This window comes from Delphinapterus leucas, chromosome 11, assembly GCF_059928025.1.
Source record: "Delphinapterus leucas isolate spDelLeu-1000000601 "Yukka" chromosome 11, BTC_Dleu_Yukka2, whole genome shotgun sequence".
In the NCBI taxonomy this organism is placed as follows: Eukaryota; Metazoa; Chordata; class Mammalia; order Artiodactyla; family Monodontidae; genus Delphinapterus; species Delphinapterus leucas.
In genome coordinates, this window is record NC_143139.1 from 25,322,570 (window position 1) to 25,329,476 (window position 6,907).

The following is a 6,907-nucleotide window of genomic DNA, read 5'->3' on the forward strand; positions in this document are numbered from 1 at the left end:
ATGAGAAAGAAATCATTGCAAAAGAATCTCACCTTTCACCAAATTCTACCCTTAAAATCCTAAACCAGTCATATCACTGTGCACAATATTTTTGGCAGTCACAGACTCTATCGCGAAGCCAATCAATAAACAATTGTAGAATTTAAGTGGTATTTAAATGCCCCTTGTTGGGTGGGCCAGACTGCATGAGGCAGTGTGGCTGTGTGGAGGGCCAGAGGTCTGGACACATGGTGAACAGCTTGTTCCTGCCAGAGAGTTACCAAAGCCAAGGTGCTTGACTTGCATGTTCTTCAGTCATCCCAGTACCTATATCCCTAGCAAACTTAAAGCAATGAAATATCTGCAAGCAACCATGTCCAAAGAAAGAGCTCAATAGTTGCATCTCCAAGAAGTGGCCAATTCAGAAAGGCATTTCTTGGCAAGCTAGAGCAGACTGGGGTGAAAGTTGTACCGAAGGCTTGAGAAGAGCCTGATGTGTTTCACAAGATTGGGCTCCACCACATAGGCCCGCTCCCCCTTGGCCCTCAACAGTGAGAACAGTGCCATGTTCTTGCCGAAGCCCTTGTGGCAGTACACCTGGGACAGGTAGGTGAGGGTCCAGCGGGCCACCCGGGCAGGGAAAGGTATTGCCGGGGTGCAAACCTGCGAAGCAGGGACCACACTGTACAGGGAAGGAAGCAGCTGCCGCAGCTCCAGGGAATAGTGCCGGCCCACAAGCTCTACCTGACCCATGCTGTACAGGAAGAAGAAGAGCATGACGGGTTAGCTAAACCCCAGCTGGCTGGCAAACTGCATATATATCCAGGTTAGTAAGGGCCCCAGCAACATGCCGACACCAACCCGCTTCAGGATCCGCATGGGCTCCGGGTGATGTAGTGCTGGAGCCTCGCAGGGTGATAGAGCTTTAGATAAAGTGCATATCTGAGGTGCGGCTCAGAGGCCGAAGAAGGTGCTCCAAGACTGGGAAGATCTGCTCTTCTGAAACGGGGTCATCTTCCACCATCAGGATGTAGTCTGGGTTGTAGGTCTGCAGGGAGGATTCCAGACAACAGATGTAGTCCTGCTTGTCTTTCTCAAACGAATTGGTCATCCTCCATGCCCTCGTAGCTGTTGACCACAGAGACGTACTTGGACAGCAGCTTGGCATCTAAATGGCTCATGCTCCACTCCACGTTGCACAGGAAAAGTTGGTGCCCCTCGCGCTAGGGGCCTCATTGTTGAAGGAGCTGATGAAACTGGGGCATGACATGCAGGACATAGTGGAAGCCAGGTTGCCTGTCCACTGTGATGATGGTGATGACCAGCCAGGGGCAAGGAGTGGCCTGCCAGACGATGGGCACCGAGCCGTTGACAGAGGGCAGCGGAGGGCAGCTTCACCCTCTCTCAAGCTTTGCTGCAGGAACTCTTGGTTCGTTCGGTTCAGATGCCAGTGGTGCAGGTAGAAGTAAAAGTTCAGAAGCCAGTGACAGGCCAGGGCGGCCAGCAGACCAAAGGTCGCCACCGTTAAGATGAAGAGCTGGACAGCAGTGCTGCCCAGGAGAGCTTCCTCAGCCTCCGGAGGAGCATGGCAGCTGGAGAGGTTGAAATACTCATGAGGTCAACTTCTGGTCAGGTCTGGTCCCAAGAACAAACCATCCTGGACCACAGGCCAGAATCAGTGCAAGTCAAACCTGGACTCGCACGCGCCCAGCTCGCGCCTTTCTGTCGGCCTCACGGTGCCACAGAAGCAGGCGAGGGGTAGGGAAGTGCCCTCACTGTGACATTCAGTCATCCCTGCACGGATGCTGGCCCTGGCTGCACGGGGGACACCCTTCTGGGGTTCTGGCAGTCCTCCGGCAGGAAGCGACCAACGCTACGAGTAAGGCCGCAGCAAAGCCTCTGGTCTTGAGCCCATTATGATTGCCACCCAGAGAATCACCTGACATTCACGGTCCTGCTATTCTGTGAACATGCGGTTTGGCCATTGGTCCTACTGAGACTTTCAAGGTGGCAGGACTGTGGGTTCATGCCCCAGGCATCCATGGACCATGCTGTTCAAATCCTGCACCTCCTGAGAATGGGCCAGATAGGTCCACACCAGTCAAAACCTAAGATTAGAAAAAAAGGAATAATAACTGGTTTGCCCCTTCTCCTTCACCTTCTTGAGCCTAAGCTTTAAAAAGGCTCCTAACCCTGCCCCCAAATAAGGGGACTTTGTTCCTCTAGAACAACAGCCTGCTCACCCTCTTGAGTGGGGAAAGAGAAAACTTTCTCTCTCGTTGTTTAGTAAACGTCTCCATTGTGTCATCCTGCCACATGGCTGTATATGTAGACTCTGAGCTTAAGGCGTATGATTTTTAAACCCTAAAAAAATAGATTTTTCAGGGTAAGATCTGGTTCACTGTTTAACCGAAGTTATGTTGAAAGAAATTATTTTATTATTATTTTCTTAAGTCACTCAGATAGCTTATTTTAAGTTTATGGTTATTTAACGTTCGGAAGAAGCAAGGAGTACTGTGTGAACGTGAACATAAAATACATGCCAAAGTTTAGTTTGCCAAAGAAAAAATGGCAATGGTAGGCAAAATTCACACAGTTCTATGCATTCTAAATCAGAAAGTATCCAATGGGTTGTGGACTTGGACGTGGCATTTCAGGGTTAAGGTTACAATTAATTGATTACTGTTACAAAACTGACTTGGGGAACCAAGATCCCACTGGTAGCCCTTCACATCACTTTAGTCCAGGCCTCCTTAACCTTAATCCCTCTTTAGGGCTCTGAGTCCAGGATGCATATGTCTGGTGACATAAAGAGATACAGTTTTGAGGCTCAGCCCTCTAGAATGCAGTAGTGTGAACGATGCCCCCATGAATTTCAGACAGTCTGGCTCAGCTGTGATGGGCTTAGCTGGGGAGGAACCTTCCCTTGGTTTGTAGCTGCTATTGGAGCTAGAACCATTGTTTGTCAAATCATGACTGGATGACCCCGTCCAGCTTTTAAGAGAAAAGATCTGACATTTCCCAACCCCTGCAGCCTTTGCTTCCGTTGTTCATGACACGAAGCCTCCACTCTGGCCAGACCGGAGCCCAGTTCTCTGATTCCTGCTCCAGTGGTCTTTCCCTTGGAGCCATCACAGCGGCTGCTGCTGAGATTACATTTAATGTCGCCCTCAGTTAACCTGACAGGATCCAGCTCTCCCAAACCCCTCCTGGACTGAGAGAAAAGAAGAAGCTTAAGGCAGGAAACTGAAAATGGCCTTTATGTTCCTGGCTTTTCCTGCAGGTAAATCTCTCAGAAAATTGCTGTTTTATTGTTTCCAGGCATTTGGCTCATATTATACCAACACAAGCCTGGAAGGCTCTGTCAGCCCATCTATCAGCTTTTACAGGGTGAGGACTTCTGGAAAACATGAAAACCACTCAACAAATTGGAAATGTTAATGACATGGTCCAAGTAAACACCAAATCTTGGACGTTTCCTTCCTGTACCTTTCTCCAGCTAAAAATGATATGAAACACTATTGTGAAGGGAACTTTTAAAAAACATATGTGAGTGTGTGTGTGTGTGCATGCGTGCACACGCTCAAAGGGGAGAACCTAGTCAAAACCATGGAGAATTTCCAAAGAAAATGAGCCATTCTTTTTCTTTCTGGAAATTGGACTGTATACAACCCAAACTTATTACAAATTTTACTGCAGTAATGGGTCATCAGATATTTCCCCCTATATAACTGTGTTATTATTTAATCATTTATTAGTTTTTCTCCACACATCTGAACAGCATGAGCTGTCCAGAAAACAGCATCGATAATTTAGCTGAAAGATAAAAACCCTGTCTAAGTTTGGACTACACTGAGCATTTTTACAAATATTTAATGGGTAATGAGCTACTATTTCCCTGAATAATATCCACCATCACAAGGTAATGAGACAGACTTCCTCTAAACTGCTTCTGGTGTACATTGCATATTAGCAATTTTTAAATGCCCTGGCTTGCCATTTAGACTTTAAACCACTCCTTGGCAAGTAATCCAAAACCTTGGATTCCACTGAGGAACACAGCAGGAAAAAATTGGGAAAGACTGAGTAGTAACTATGCTGTCATTGTTACTGCAGGTTGTCATAGTCACTTTTGCTGCGTTTACTCCAATAAAAGCAAATTTTATCCTAATTCTGTAATGATGTGCCTAGATGATTTGTTCCTATAAGATTCCCTGTCCACCGCAGGCACAGTGAATCTCTTAATTGCTCCAATGCAGCCACAGTGAGCATGTGCCAGAAAAATATCAGAAATAAGAATTTCATGCAGGCATTTGGAATTGACTTCAGCTGCTGTAATTGTAAACTAAACACTAGTTGTTTTTTTAAATAAGTTGTCTAAGTTAATGTGGCATTACTGTTCCATACAAGTTAAGAAGTTGATGTTTAAGTGTACATTCACACTGTGCTTGGGAAGCTTTCAGCAAATTGTCTGTAGACCTAAAGAAATGTGCATGTTTTATTTTCACTCAGAAGAAAAGAAAAAAATGTATTTTTATTTGTAAAATTATTATTAAAATCAGGTTGTAAGAAGTTTATGAGGATATTTTACTCAGAATATATGGCACGTGTGGTAGGAACAAAGAGCTACCAAGTGATAAAAGTCTAAAAGCTGCTATCGAAATGGGATCAAAGATTTTTTTCCAGTTCCAATCACCCATCAGTAAGTGGGAAAAGGGATACTCTAAGGGAGTGAATATATCTGTAGTTTGAAAATGTTCTTCACATTAAGATACAAATTTTATTAAAGATGTTGGTAAACAACCTCTTTCAAAAAGAATTGAAGTAATTATAGATAACATCTTCATTTGTTCATTATTAGGTTAAACCTTATGAAACTAATATTTTCAAAGGTCAAAATTCGTCAAATATGGGAAATTTTTTTATGTTAAGCCTAATTTTTCTTCTTTTTATTTATCATTATGTATATCTTTGCTACATGTCAGTATTTGATCTGGGCTTATAATAAAATACATATATAATAAATCCATAGCACAAACGACAGGAGAACAAGGGCTGTGTAACAATATGGGAGTGATCATTGTTTTGGAAATTCAGTCTAAGGGCAACTTCCACAATTGAACAGAAAATCTAACCCAGAATTTCCTGGAAGCCAAAACAAAACTGGAACAAAAATTATATAACTCCTACCTAATAAAAATACATAAATATTCATAGATGAAAGTCAAACTTCCTAGCTATTAAGAAAAATATATCAAGTTTTCATATGAGGTATTTCTAAATTTAATACTTAATATTTATGTAATGTTATATAGTTTATAAATCTTTCTCTTAATGAGCAATTTGATTGAAATTAATGAATCATTTAAGATGTTGAAAAGAAGAATGTGGAGGGGAACTGGAAGTAGCACATCTCTACTACTGGATGAAGAAAGGAGTACTCCTCCTAAGAAGTGCCCTTCCTCCAGGCATCCTCTGATTCATGTACTCAATAATTTGGTTTCTAAAATATGGTTCCATATTGGAAAAAAATTTTATATTATGAATTATTAAATTGATTTTCAGATGAAAATTAAACTAATGAGCACTAGGCCAGTTAATCTGGGTTTTTTTTCCCCAAGAATTTGGACAAACAGACATCAAATTTCCAGATTTGCTGAGTTGGGAAACCAAATTTGGAAATGCAAGAAGGTAAAAGCAAACTTGGGAACGTTTTTTATAGATTTACTTCTCTAGACGTTCCCACATCACATTACAATTTCAATATGGGTTAAAGAGAATAATTTTTCCACTTTTATTGAGATATAATTGATACGTAACAATGGGTAACTTCAAGATGTACAACATGTTGATTTGACACAGTTATGTATTGCAAAATGATTACCACCATAGTGTTAACTAATACCTGCATCATATTACATAATTACTATTTCTTTTTTTGTGATAAGAACATTTAAGATCTTATCTCTTAGCAACCTTCAAGTATATAATACAGTAATATTAACTATAACCATTATGCTGTACCTTAGATCGCCAGAACTTATTAATATTATAACTGGAAGTTTGTACTCTTTGCCCAATATGGCTCCTTCCCCTCCACCTCCCACCCCCTCACCTTGGCAACCACGATTCTAGTATCTGTTTCTATGAATTTGGCTTTTTTAGATTCCACATATAAGTGACATCAGACAGTATTTGTTTTTCTCTCTCTGACTTCATTCCCTTAGCATAATGCTATCAAATTCAATCCACATTGTTGTACACAGCAGAATTTTCATCTTTCTCAAGGCTGAAATATATATATTTTTTTGCTGAACTTTATCCACTCAACTATTGACAGACACCACTTGGGCTGTTTCCATACCTTGACTATTATTATTGTGAAAAATGCTACAGTGAACAAGAGAGTGAAGATATCTCTTCAATATCTTGTTTTCATTTACTTCATATATATCCAGAAGTGTTGCTTAATCATGTGGTAGTTCTATCTTTAATTTTTTGAGGAACATACATACTGTTTTCCATAGTGGCTGCACCAACTTACATTCCCACCAACAGTATATGAGGTTTCCCTTTTCTCCATATCCTCACCAACACTTGTATTTCTTGTCTTTTTGATAATAGCCGTTTTAACAGTTGTGAGGTAATATCTCATTGTGGTTTTGATTTGCATTTCCCTGATGATTAGTGATGCTGCGCACCTTTCCATGTACCTGTTTGCAGTCATATGGCCATTTATTTGGAAAAATGTCTATTCAGTTCCTCTACCAAGTCATTAATTGGATTGTTTGTTTTTTGCTTTTGGGTGGTATGAGCTCTTTATGTATTTTGAATATTAACCCCTTATCAGATATTTGATTTGTGCATATTTTCTCCCACTCCACAGGTTGTCTTTTCATTTTGTTGATAATTTCATTGCTGTGCAGAA

General features: G+C 41.4%; 1 pseudogene; it reads right to left on the bottom strand.

Moving 5' to 3' along the window:
* Nucleotides 1-374: 374 nt before the first annotated feature.
* LOC111176533 (GPI-N-acetylgalactosamine transferase PGAP4-like) lies at nucleotides 375-1,798 on the bottom strand (annotated as a pseudogene).
* Nucleotides 1,799-6,907: the final 5,109 nt, after the last annotated feature.